Source organism: Osmerus eperlanus, chromosome 22 (assembly GCF_963692335.1).
Source record: "Osmerus eperlanus chromosome 22, fOsmEpe2.1, whole genome shotgun sequence".
NCBI lineage: Eukaryota > Metazoa > Chordata > Actinopteri > Osmeriformes > Osmeridae > Osmerus > Osmerus eperlanus.
In genome coordinates this window covers 7,200,776-7,214,638 of record NC_085039.1, presented here as the reverse complement: position 1 = coordinate 7,214,638, position 13,863 = coordinate 7,200,776, and the positions used below count along the sequence as shown (strand labels likewise).

At 36.4% G+C, this 13,863-nt stretch overlaps 2 long non-coding RNA genes across 3 annotated transcripts; both read left to right on the top strand.

The window, feature by feature from the left end:
• The first annotated feature begins 2,054 nt into the window (after window positions 1-2,054).
• LOC134008990 (uncharacterized) lies at window positions 2,055-5,075 on the top strand. The gene is made up of 4 exons (XR_009928213.1): window positions 2,055-2,414; window positions 2,538-3,155; window positions 3,293-3,326; window positions 3,748-5,075. It is a non-coding gene; the product is annotated as an uncharacterized LOC134008990 (long non-coding RNA).
• Window positions 5,076-9,705: 4,630 nt separating this feature from the next.
• LOC134008934 (uncharacterized) lies at window positions 9,706-13,162 on the top strand. Of its 2 annotated transcripts, XR_009928208.1 has the most exons (4): window positions 9,706-9,888; window positions 10,068-10,191; window positions 10,662-10,719; window positions 10,858-13,162. It is a non-coding gene; the product is annotated as an uncharacterized LOC134008934 (long non-coding RNA). The 2 variants fall into 2 exon arrangements; XR_009928207.1 differs by having other exon boundaries at window positions 9,857-10,191.
• Window positions 13,163-13,863: the final 701 nt, after the last annotated feature.

The window sequence follows — 13,863 nt, the reverse complement described above, 5'->3', positions numbered from 1 at the left end:
TTTTATTGAAAAAGTAAAGGGTGTGGAAGTAGGCCAGACATTATTAGAATAATATGGTGTGTATTTGAGATTTTATTAAACAAGTTTGAAAAACATATTGAGATTAGCGAGGATTTCATGCTATTTTCAGAGATTAGCGATTTTCTATCATTTTTTAAAAAGTTTTATTGAAATATTAAAGGGTGTGGAAGTAGGCCAGACATTATTAGAATAATCTTGTGTATATTTGAGATTTTTTGACACAAATTTGAAAAAGATATTGAGATTAGTGAAGATTTCATGCTATTTTCAGAGATTAGCGATTTTCTATCATTTGAAAAAAAGTTTTATTGAAAAAGTAAAGGGTGTGAAAGTAGGCCAGACATTATTAGAATAATCTGGTGTATATTTGAGATTTTTTGACACAAATTTGAAAAAGATATTGAGATTAGCGAAGATTTCATGCTATTTTCAGAGATTAGCGATTTTCTATCATTTTTTTTAAAGTTTTATTGAAAAAGTAAAGGGTGTGGAAGTAGGCCAGACATTATTAGAATAATCTGGTGTATATTTGAGATTTTTTGACACAAATTTGAAAAATATATTGAGATTAGCGAGGATTTCATGCTATTTTCAGAGATTAGCGATTTTCTATCATTTTTTTGAAAGTTTTATTGAAAAAGTAAAGGGTGTGGAAGTAGGCCAGACATTATTAGAATAATATGGTGTGTATTTGAGATTTTTCGAAACAAGTTTGAAAAAGATATTGAGATTAGCGAGGATTTCATGCTATTTTCAGAGATTAGCGATTTTCTATCATTTTTTTAAAAGTTTTATTGAAAAAGTAAAGGGTGTGGAAGTAGGCCAGACATTATTAGAATAATCTGGTGTATATTTGAGATTTTTTCACACAAATTTGAAAAAGATATTGAGATTAGTGAAGATTTCATGCTATTTTCATAGATTAGCGATTTTCTATCATTTTTTTAAAAGTTTTATTGAAAAAGTAAAGGGTGTGGAAGTAGGCCAGACATTATTATATTAATCTGGTGTGTATTTGAGATTTTTTGAAACAAGTTTGAAAAAGATATTGAGATTAGCGCGGATTTCATGCTATTTTCAGAGATTATCGATTTTCTATCATTTTTGTAAAAGTTTTATTGAAAAAGTAAAGGGTGTGGAAGTAGTCCAGACACTATTAGAATAATCTGGTGTATATTTGAGATTTTTCTACACAAATTTGAAAAAGATATTGAGATTAGTGAAGATTTCATGCTATTTTCATAGATTAGCGATTTTCTATCATTTAAAAAAGTTTTATTGAAAAAGTAAAGGGTGTGGAAGTAGGCCAGACATTGTTAGAATAATCTGGTGTATATTTGAGATTTTTTTTAACAAATTTGAAAAAGATATTGAGATTAGCAAGGATTTCATGCTATTTTCAGAGATTAGCGATTTTCTATCATTTAAAAAAAAGTGTTATTGAAAAAGTAAAGGGTGTGGAAGTAGGCCAGACATTATTAGAATAATCTGGTGTATATTTGAGATTTTTTGACACAAGTTTGAAAAAGATATTGAGATTAGCAAGGATTTCATGCTATTTTCAGAGATTAGCGATTTTCTATCATTCTTTTAAAAACATTATTGAAAAATTAAAGGCTGTGGAAGTATACCAGACATTGTTGGAATACTCTGCTGTTTGTTTGAGGTTTTATAGTCATAAAATCATTATAATCATCATTTTTCAAAATTGTATGGGTAATTTTCACCCGGTCCCTAACTCGACGCTGCAAAGTAGCGTTTTCCGAGACGAATGTCGAATGTCGAATATGAAACTAACTTCACCTCGGTCCGAAAGCGAGTGATCCGGATTACGGAGGGAGACCTACGGACGAGGCCCTACGGACGAGGCCCTACGGACGAGGCCCTACGGACGAGGCCCTACGGACGAGGCCCTACGGACGAGGCCCTACGGACGAGGCCCTACGGACGAGGCCCTACGGACGAGGCTACCAGTCAGCACACACGGGTGACGCTGTTAGACTGAGCCATTCTCTCTTTTAGACATTTCGAAAGCTTGGAAATACCTTTTACTTATTAAAATACAATAGTTTATATGGCATGGTTGTCGACTGTTCCTTTGGTCAAACACACGGGTTCCTCCCTCTCAGAACGAACCAATTGAGTTCCTAGACTTACAACTAGGTGGCGTAGTCGGCACCTCACTACACGTCGGCCACAAAGGCACCCAACTTGTGGCACACCGCACGCTTAAAACAACCATAGCCGCACCTCCAACATCGGGAGCAAGAGAACAGTTTATAGTACTCGGGGGTCCGAGGTCTGGGATGTTGCAGGGCTGGCCCCGAGTGCGAGTGGCTCGCCCACACAGTGCTGGCAACAAACGGAGTTGAAGCAGGCTAGTTGACAAACAGGTAATAGGCGGCAGTGGCCCGACCGAAACCAAAGTCTCAATGTCACTAGGGCCGCTATCAGCGCTCACCCACTCTTTGATTGTCCGAAATGACTAACCAAGATTTGTGCTCCTGTGTCCATAGGTCCTCCTGGTCGTTCACAGAACAGTTTACAACCGTCCTTCGTCCCGGCTCTCTCCGACTGTAGACAGCCCGTAATCCCAAAACGTCCTTAACTGCACCTGGTCGACCGATCGCGTCCGGTCTACTCTTCTCCGTATTCCGTTCTGCCCCCTTGCCGACATGTCGGCCCTTTTCTCCTCTCCGCGGCTGCATTACCACGCCGCTGAGGATCCAATCATGACAGGACCGGCAGCTTCTCCATCCAGTCCTCCCACATCAGTCCATACACACGACACTTGCATTGTCCTGGGAACGTCATTGTTTGGAATGGAATGACTTTGTATAATACAGTGTACTTGATAAACAAAGCACTTTGACTGTTTGACTTTAGTCGACAGATAAAACTCTCAGCATTCTGTAGTTTGATATCACTCGTATGGTAGTTAGGGCCTTCCTTTTACGTTTTTTCAGCAGCCTGTTTGCTAATGCTTTCAAATAATGTCCACATATGTTGTTTTCTGTTGTGTCTGTGTGTCTGTGTTATTTATTTCTTGAAGATCATATTAGTATTTTCTCCTCCGTGAAAGGCAACCCCAACTTGAAGGCGGGACTTTTTCAATTCTGTAATAACTTGCACTGGTACGGACATCTATTTTCAAATAGCTCAAACAAACATTTACACATTGACCACACACAAACAGATTACACACAAGGAACACAAATACATACAAATATGTGAGTCTGGGTGCTCTTAGATGTTTTTCCTTGTTTTCCAGGTCGATGAGAGAACCTGGTATCAGCAGCTGAGAGGTAAGAACTTTTATAAACGAAATATAGCTACATCTTATACATACAAAGCATAGACATATCATAGAAGACACTACATACATTACAGACACCAGAGACAGTACTTACATTATTTGCCGTAAATAAATGAAGAGACTTGAAATGTGTTTGTTTGTCATGGTGACATACTGACAAAGACACTATGACTAAATGTTTACATTCTTTTCACTCTTTAGTGCTGAACCTGTGGTCACCATAGCCTTAGAGCAGACCCTTTGTCTGACACTTTATTGGTTCTGTGGAAGATGCGTTTAGATTTGATCAAAAATATTTATTTGTCTGACATTTTTCGGTATCCAGTAGTTTCAGTTTCAGTTTCTCTGAACAGAAACCTGATTCTCAAACTTGTTTAAATTGGGTGTGGTTTTATTATGTTCACTAACAGGCTCTGGAAAAAGCGGAGGATACAAAGATAATAATAGCCTAAGGAAAACTACCCACAGCGGGATCAACTTAAGATCAGCGCATCGACAAGCAATAGAGGCAACAAGTAAAAGTATAGAAAGTGGGAGAAGAAGAGTGCACAATATAATATATTTTATTAATTCGTCTGTGTACAAGTTGACCAACTAATTAGTAAGGATGGAACGTAGGCCTACTGTGTTTTGGGATTCAATGAAAATCCCATACCCTGTGAACATCAAGGAAAACGATAAAAAAAGAAAAACATTCAAAAATAAATTTCTAGTTTTAAACCATGAACGTCTATATGCTGATGCCTCAGTCGACGGGGAATGGGTGACCAACTTGATTTTTTTCACAAGCCGTCCCAAAGTTTGGCAAGAAAGCATATGTAGGACCTATGACGTCACAAGAGTTAAACCAAGAGTTATTAACCATGGCAGTCAAGTGACCATACGTAACGACACAGGATCTAAATTCCTAGATATAAATATTTATGATACTGGAAGAGTCGTAATTAATGGGGATGACCCAAATCTTTGGGAGTTTAAAAGCACATTTTTAGAGTTAAAGACAAAGATAGCAGAATCAGACCACATGCCAAAAAGTGAGGAGTCTGATGAGGAGGAAAAGGTGGAGGCCAAGGAGGAGAAGAACCCTCCTGCTCAGCCAGACCCTGCAACTAACCTTGACATGGAGAATCTCAGAATTGTGACCCCTTAAAATTGTTTGTGATGTTGCACTGTGCTGTGTGTGCTGCACCATACTATGTAATAATATAATGTGATATTCTCTTTATATTCTTCTCTACTGCTAGCTACTTTAATTAAGATGTTATTGTTGCACAGTAGTTCAAATTGAAATGTTATTATTGCACTGTGATGAGCATTTTGTTCACCATGCCTGGTGGCTAAGATGTGTTCGCTTCGCGATGTGGCTGGTAAATATAAAGCCTTCCTAGACCTTGACCACCGAAATACTGTTGGAACTGTACTACACTTTTGATCATTGATCTTCTGCTGTAATTTTTGTAAGCATCAATTTATGCCTCACCTTAAATGCATTCATGTAAGTAACTTGGGTAATGTAAGCATCTACTAAATGAATGAAATGATGTTGTTGAGATGTTTATGTCTGCCTGTAGTTTATGTTATCTTTGAACTCTGCCTGGTAAAATACAGATCATTGGCTCTAACTGCTGAAATAGGCTGTTTTGATAACTTTGTTTTTCTGATCCTTGAATTTCGGCTGTACTTTCTCCATGCACTATTTGTATGTCGCTTTGAATTAATAAAAATGTAAGAAAGTTAAGCGTTTCTCCTGACACAAATATATTACTCCTTCAGTGTTTTAGACTTACAGTCCAAATACACCTTACTATTTTTAAATGTTATTTAATTAAATGAATTCTACTAAATACATTTATTGATATAACATTTTAAGACTCACCCCATCTCCCTGGACTGATGGCAGTTGGCTTCTGACTTCATAAGCCAATTAAACATTTTAATATAAAAACATTGTTATAATTTGGGGATGCTTTATCATGCAGGCTGTCATTCTGTAGAATGAGAAGGCTGTGCTTGTCTGGCTTCAGCACTGACGCCACATTGTTTCTTGAGAGAGTTGGACCTGAGTTACCAGAAGACACAAGAATGAAGCTGCTCTCAGATCCACTCTGTAGACTGGAGAAACTGTAGTTAGTGTCAGCCACTGATACATTCAAACAGTCTGGTCCTCTCACTTAGTGAATAATCTATTTTCCAGGTTCCATACACATGTTGTGTGTGTGTGGGTGTGTGTGTGTGACTTACTGTCTCTGTCTCCGTGTCTCTCAGACCATAATGATAAGATCTAGGTGCAACCACAGCTGCTTAAGAAGTGTAAGTGTTGTGTTGAAGAATAGTTTTGTCAATGTACAAAATGAACAATCTCAGAACAGTGAACACTGATGAGATTGATATGCTGTGTTTGTGTGTGCATGGATATGAAATACTCTCGGGATTAACTGTTGAGACAGGATTACAATATGTTACTGTCTGCATCATACTACAATCTCTATAATATGTTTTAGTAGTCACATTGAGTGGATGTTTCATATCAATAACATTTGCCATGACGATTGCACAGAGGAAACAATGAGAGGAAGTGAAAATTCTCTTGGCCGATGAGGAGGTATGTCACAATGTGAGTCATGCAAGGACGAAGGTTGAGCAATAAAATGATGACTTGGAGCTATTCAAAATGTATTAGAGAATGTTCTATAATCAGATTTGAGGTGTTCCCAGCAGTCTGTGCAGTTAAGATTTTTTGGGAGAGTTTTTGGGAGAGCAAGCTTCCAAGTTTGTTTAGCCCTTTTTTTAACTTGTATTCTTTTAAATTTTGCTGTACTTTGCTTTGTGCTAAATTTACTTTTTTAAGTTTGGCTTTTTGCTTTGATAGACATGTAACCAAACTGTAAATTCTAGATTGTTTTTGGTTGAATTAAAACCACTTCTATTGATTTGAACTGTTTTTGTAGAGAGTAGAGAGGAGTAGAGAGGAGTCAAGAACACAGACAGCCAGACTAAGGATTGCTGCAGCCGTCTGGTAGACAATACTGGAGCATACAGGAACGGATCACCAGACTTCCCTGTATCCCCCAGGTGAAAACTCTGCTGTTCAATAATCTATTGCAATGTTGCAATGTTTGCCCTTATTTGTGATTCTTCTCAATAATTTCTGTTTGACTTTGAGTCAACAGATTTGACTTCTTTGTATTACTTTACTTCTTTCAGACTTCTATGTATATGACTGTTGCTTGCATTGTCCTGGGAATGTCATTGTTTGGAATGGAATGACTTAGTATTATACAGTGTACTTGATAAACAAAGCACTTTGACTGTTTGAATTTAGTCGACAGATAAAACTCTCAGCATTCTATAGTTTGATATCACTCGTATATGGTAGCTTCCTTGTAATTGGCAAAAGTACTATTTCAAAGTTTTTTCAGAAGCTTTTTGCTAATGCTTTCCAAACATTTACACATATAGGTTGTTTTCTGTTGTGTCTGTGTGTCTGTGTTATTTATTGCTTGTAGATCATATTCATATTAGTATTTTCTTCTCCCTGAAAGGCCATGGCAACCCCCACTTGAAGGCGGGAAATGTTCATTTCCGTAATAACTTGCACTGGTACGGACATCTATTTTCAAATAGCTCAAACAAACATTTACACATTGACCACACACAAACAGATTACACACAAGGAACACAAATACATACAAATATGTGAGTCTGGGTGCTCTTAGATGTTTTTCCTTGTTTTCCAGGTCGATGAGAGAACCTGGTATCAGCAGCTGAGAGGTAAGAACTTTTATAAACGAAATATAGCTACATCTTATACATACAAAGCATAGACATATCATAGAAGACACTACATACATTACAGACACCAGAGACAGTACTTACATTATTTGCCGTAAATAAATGAAGAGACTTGAAATGTGTTTGTTTGTCATGGTGACATACTGACAAAGACACTATGACTAAATGTTTACATTCTTTTCACTCTTTAGTGCTGAACCTGTGGTCACCATAGCCTTAGAGCAGACCCTTTGTCTGACACTTTATTGGTTCTGTGGAAGATGCGTTTAGATTTGATCAAAAATATTTATTTGTCTGACATTTTTCGGTATCCAGTAGTTTCAGTTTCAGTTTCTCTGAACAGAAACCTGATTCTCAAACTTGTTTAAATTGGGTGTGGTTTTATTATGTTCACTAACAGGCTCTGGAAAAAGCGGAGGATACAAAGATAATAATAGCCTAAGGAAAACTACCCACAGCGGGATCAACTTAAGATCAGCGCATCGACAAGCAATAGAGGCAACAAGTAAAAGTATAGAAAGTGGGAGAAGAAGAGTGCACAATATAATATATTTTATTAATTCGTCTGTGTACAAGTTGACCAACTAATTAGTAAGGATGGAACGTAGGCCTACTGTGTTTTGGGATTCAATGAAAATCCCATACCCTGTGAACATCAAGGAAAACGATAAAAAAAGAAAAACATTCAAAAATAAATTTCTAGTTTTAAACCATGAACGTCTATATGCTGATGCCTCAGTCGACGGGGAATGGGTGACCAACTTGATTTTTTTCACAAGCCGTCCCAAAGTTTGGCAAGAAAGCATATGTAGGACCTATGACGTCACAAGAGTTAAACCAAGAGTTATTAACCATGGCAGTCAAGTGACCATACGTAACGACACAGGATCTAAATTCCTAGATATAAATATTTATGATACTGGAAGAGTCGTAATTAATGGGGATGACCCAAATCTTTGGAAGTTTAAAAGCACATTTTTAGAGTTAAAGACAAAGATAGCAGAATCAGACCACATGCCAAAAAGTGAGGAGTCTGATGAGGAGGAAAAGGTGGAGGCCAAGGAGGAGAAGAACCCTCCTGCTCAGCCAGACCCTGCAACTAACCTTGACATGGAGAATCTCAGAATTGTGACCCCTTAAAATTGTTTGTGATGTTGCACTGTGCTGTGTGTGCTGCACCATACTATGTAATAATATAATGTGATATTCTCTTTATATTCTTCTCTACTGCTAGCTACTTTAATTAAGATGTTATTGTTGCACAGTAGTTCAAATTGAAATGTTATTATTGCACTGTGATGAGCATTTTGTTCACCATGCCTGGTGGCTAAGATGTGTTCGCTTCGCGATGTGGCTGGTAAATATAAAGCCTTCCTAGACCTTGACCACCGAAATACTGTTGGAACTGTACTACACTTTTGATCATTGATCTTCTGCTGTAATTTTTGTAAGCATCAATTTATGCCTCACCTTAAATGCATTCATGTAAGTAACTTGGGTAATGTAAGCATCTACTAAATGAATGAAATGATGTTGTTGAGATGTTTATGTCTGCCTGTAGTTTATGTTATCTTTGAACTCTGCCTGGTAAAATACAGATCATTGGCTCTAACTGCTGAAATAGGCTGTTTTGATAACTTTGTTTTTCTGATCCTTGAATTTCGGCTGTACTTTCTCCATGCACTATTTGTATGTCGCTTTGAATTAATAAAAATGTAAGAAAGTTAAGCGTTTCTCCTGACACAAATATATTACTCCTTCAGTGTTTTAGACTTACAGTCCAAATACACCTTACTATTTTTAAATGTTATTTAATTAAATGAATTCTACTAAATACATTTATTGATATAACATTTTAAGACTCACCCCATCTCCCTGGACTGATGGCAGTTGGCTTCTGACTTCATAAGCCAATTAAACATTTTAATATAAAAACATTGTTATAATTTGGGGATGCTTTATCATGCAGGCTGTCATTCTGTAGAATGAGAAGGCTGTGCTTGTCTGGCTTCAGCACTGACGCCACATTGTTTCTTGAGAGAGTTGGACCTGAGTTACCAGAAGACACAAGAATGAAGCTGCTCTCAGATCCACTCTGTAGACTGGAGAAACTGTAGTTAGTGTCAGCCACTGATACATTCAAACAGTCTGGTCCTCTCACTTAGTGAATAATCTATTTTCCAGGTTCCATACACATGTTGTGTGTGTGTGGGTGTGTGTGTGTGACTTACTGTCTCTGTCTCCGTGTCTCTCAGACCATAATGATAAGATCTAGGTGCAACCACAGCTGCTTAAGAAGTGTAAGTGTTGTGTTGAAGAATAGTTTTGTCAATGTACAAAATGAACAATCTCAGAACAGTGAACACTGATGAGATTGATATGCTGTGTTTGTGTGTGCATGGATATGAAATACTCTCGGGATTAACTGTTGAGACAGGATTACAATATGTTACTGTCTGCATCATACTACAATCTCTATAATATGTTTTAGTAGTCACATTGAGTGGATGTTTCATATCAATAACATTTGCCATGACGATTGCACAGAGGAAACAATGAGAGGAAGTGAAAATTCTCTTGGCCGATGAGGAGGTATGTCACAATGTGAGTCATGCAAGGACGAAGGTTGAGCAATAAAATGATGACTTGGAGCTATTCAAAATGTATTAGAGAATGTTCTATAATCAGATTTGAGGTGTTCCCAGCAGTCTGTGCAGTTAAGATTTTTTGGGAGAGTTTTTGGGAGAGCAAGCTTCCAAGTTTGTTTAGCCCTTTTTTTAACTTGTATTCTTTTAAATTTTGCTGTACTTTGCTTTGTGCTAAATTTACTTTTTTAAGTTTGGCTTTTTGCTTTGATAGACATGTAACCAAACTGTAAATTCTAGATTGTTTTTGGTTGAATTAAAACCACTTCTATTGATTTGAACTGTTTTTGTAGAGAGTAGAGAGGAGTAGAGAGGAGTCAAGAACACAGACAGCCAGACTAAGGATTGCTGCAGCCGTCTGGTAGACAATACTGGAGCATACAGGAACGGATCACCAGACTTCCCTGTATCCCCCAGGTGAAAACTCTGCTGTTCAATAATCTATTGCAATGTTGCAATGTTTGCCCTTATTTGTGATTCTTCTCAATAATTTCTGTTTGACTTTGAGTCAACAGATTTGACTTCTTTGTATTACTTTACTTCTTTCAGACTTCTATGTATATGACTGTTGCTTGCATTGTCCTGGGAATGTCATTGTTTGGAATGGAATGACTTAGTATTATACAGTGTACTTGATAAACAAAGCACTTTGACTGTTTGAATTTAGTCGACAGATAAAACTCTCAGCATTCTATAGTTTGATATCACTCGTATATGGTAGCTTCCTTGTAATTGGCAAAAGTACTATTTCAAAGTTTTTTCAGAAGCTTTTTGCTAATGCTTTCCAAACATTTACACATATAGGTTGTTTTCTGTTGTGTCTGTGTGTCTGTGTTATTTATTGCTTGTAGATCATATTCATATTAGTATTTTCTTCTCCCTGAAAGGCCATGGCAACCCCCACTTGAAGGCGGGAAATGTTCATTTCCGTAATAACTTGCACTGGTATGGAAATCTATTTTCAAATAGCTCAAACAAGCATATTCACATTGACACACACACACAGATTACACACAAAGACCAAGAAAAAATACAAATATGTGAGTCTGGGTGGACTCTTAGATGTATTTCCTTGTTTTCAAGGTCGACAAGACAACCTGGTATCAGCAGCTGAGAGGTAAAAACTTTTATTAACGAAATATACATCTTATACATACAAAGCATAGACATATTATAGGAGACACAACATACATGACACACACCAGAGACAGTACATACATTATTTGCCGTAAATAAATGAAGAGACTTGAAATGTGTTTGTTTGTCATGGTGACATACTGACAAAGACACTATGACTACATGTTTACATTCTCTTCACTCTTTGGTGCTGACTCTGTGGTCACCATAGCCTTAGAGCAGACCCTTTGTCTGACACTTTATTGGAAGATGCGTTTATGATTTTTCTCTATTTATTTGTCTGACATTTTTCAGTATCCAATAGTTTCTGATTGAACAGAAACCCAATCCTCAAACTTACTTAAAATAGTTGTGGTTTCATATGTTCACTAACAGGTTCTGGAAAAGCGGAGGAGATAACAAAAGATAGAGGGAATCCTCCGCAACAGCGAGATCAACTTAAGCGCATGCACAAACAACAGTATAGAGGCAGAAACTAAAACAAGAGAAAAGTGGCCAACAAGGGAGCACAATCTTTTCTATTCGATTATGTATTCTTATTCATTCTGTATGCCAGCCAATTAGCTAATTAGAAAGAATGCCAAATTAGCTATTGTTTAAAAAAAAAATCCCAAAACAATTTTGTCTTACAATGGAAATACCATACCCTTTGGACATCAAGAAAAAGGATAAAAAAGATTTTAAAGAGATGATACTGCATAAGAACCCTGAATCTATATATGCTGATTTCTCAGACAAAAGTGGAATGATGACCAACCTGATTTTTTACACAAATTGTACTACAGTTTGGGAAGATACCATCTTTAAGTCCTTCAACTTAATGAAAAAAAGAGGTATTAGCAAAGGCATTCAAATAACTATATTTAACAGTGAAGATTGTAGGCCTAAATCTAAATTAATAAACATAAATCTTTATGATAGCGGAATGGTCTTAATTCAAGGGAAAGAAACATGTCTTCAGGATTTTGAACGCATATTTGAATCATTGAAACAAAACAAAGAAAAAGCAGAACTCATTCCAAAAGGTGATGAGTCTGGAGAAAAGAAGGAAAAGGTGGAAGCCAAGGTGGAGACGAACCCCCCTTCTCACTAATCAGACCCTTAAACTGGGCTTGACATGGGTATTCTCGAGGTGTGACCCCTGTGCAAAATTGTTAATGACGTTCCACTTAAGATGTGTTTTTGTTGCACTGTTCTATGTTATATTCTCTTTCACCTGGCCTAAGGGCATCGGAAGCAGTACTTAGCAGTTCATTACTTCTTATGATACTGTAACTGCGAGTTTGTCTCTTCTCTGCACTTTGTATTTGAATTTGAGATCAACTGTACCGTGCACTAAAGTCAGAAGTCAAAGTAAAGTAAGTTATTAAACAAGTGCACAGTATACCACAAGGTCATTCAGAACAATGAAATCCTTAGGACATGGCAAGCAACAGCTACGTAGTACGTAGTAGACATATAAAATATATAATAGTTTAAAACACTAGAAGGAAAGAAATATATAAATTCTATATATATATAAATTATAGCAGTAAAACAAAGGCAAGAATCACTAAACTACCAGTAAAGCACTAGCAGAAAAAATTGCAGCACTGTTATTGAAATGTTATCGTTGTACTATGGTTGTTGTAATTAAGTAACTGAGATGTTGTTATTGCACTATCATGCCTGGTAGCTGAGATGTGCTCACTGGAATTTCTGCTTTACTTTCTAAATGCACTATTTGTATATCTCTTTAAATTACTGCAAATGTAAAGAATTAAAGTGTTTCTCCTGGCGCATATAGATTATTAGGGCCATTCCACCGATTGGGTGACATTTGCCTGTAGTAACTTTTAAAGAATTAACTTAATTTGTTATATTTTTTCAACACTGAATCTAATAACACACATATTTCACTGTTCAAAATGTATATTGGTCAATCTTGGGTAACATTATTTAATTTTTGAGTGTGACTTTGTGTATCATTTTCATCATATAAGTAACAGGAATGATTGTAACAGGACTGAGATTTTAGCATAGAATTAGCATATATACATGAAATATAGCCACATGGCATGCATGCTAATAGCATGAGGATACTGAGCAAATTCTAGTGATTTATCAAAAATGTATATATTTAAAATAAACAAATAACATCTAACAATAAATTTAAATTTTGGCTGCTCGCAATGTTTGGGGCTATCTCGTTGTTATGATCAGTGACTTTGTAAAGCTCTCTTGGAAGTCGCTTTGGATAAAAGCGTCTGCTAAATGCATAAATGTAAATGTAAATATCATCAAATTTACAGAAAAGAAAATGAGAGGACTTAGTTTTGGTCTTCCCATTGACTTCAGAAGATTTAGATGATGCAAACTTCCTGTTGAAAATGGGTCTTGTGGAATGTTCCAAGTTTTCAGCGGGGTGAATGAGTGAAAACCTAGGGACACAACTACAATGTGTATTTTATCTGAAATATTATGGATTTCTCATGATAAAAACTATTTTAAAGCATAGATTGGATATAAAATCACACATCAATGCAAAACAAATAAGATTTCTTAAGGTTTTTAATAATTATATTTCATGGTAAAGTATCGAGATAGAGAGGGGGGACATGCAACAAATGCATTTGTTTGTGTTCTATGTAGTTTTTATTAATGTTTTTAATTATACATTTTACATTTTGCATTTAGCTTAATGTGCAGGATGCTTAGCTTAAAAATAAAATGGATTTTAGAGTTAATTTTTGTGCATTTCTATACATAAAATGTCCTGGGGACAGAAATGTCACACATTTGGTGGAATGGCCCATTACTCCTTAAGAGTTTTTAGTTAATCCTTATTGTAATTTCTTTATTCAATCAAATATAATACATGAATTACTTTTAAAGAATGTTTTCTTTGCATCCTGATCCAAGGAAAGAGAGAGTATTGTCACACATTGTTCAGAGACATGCTTACTGTAGTCC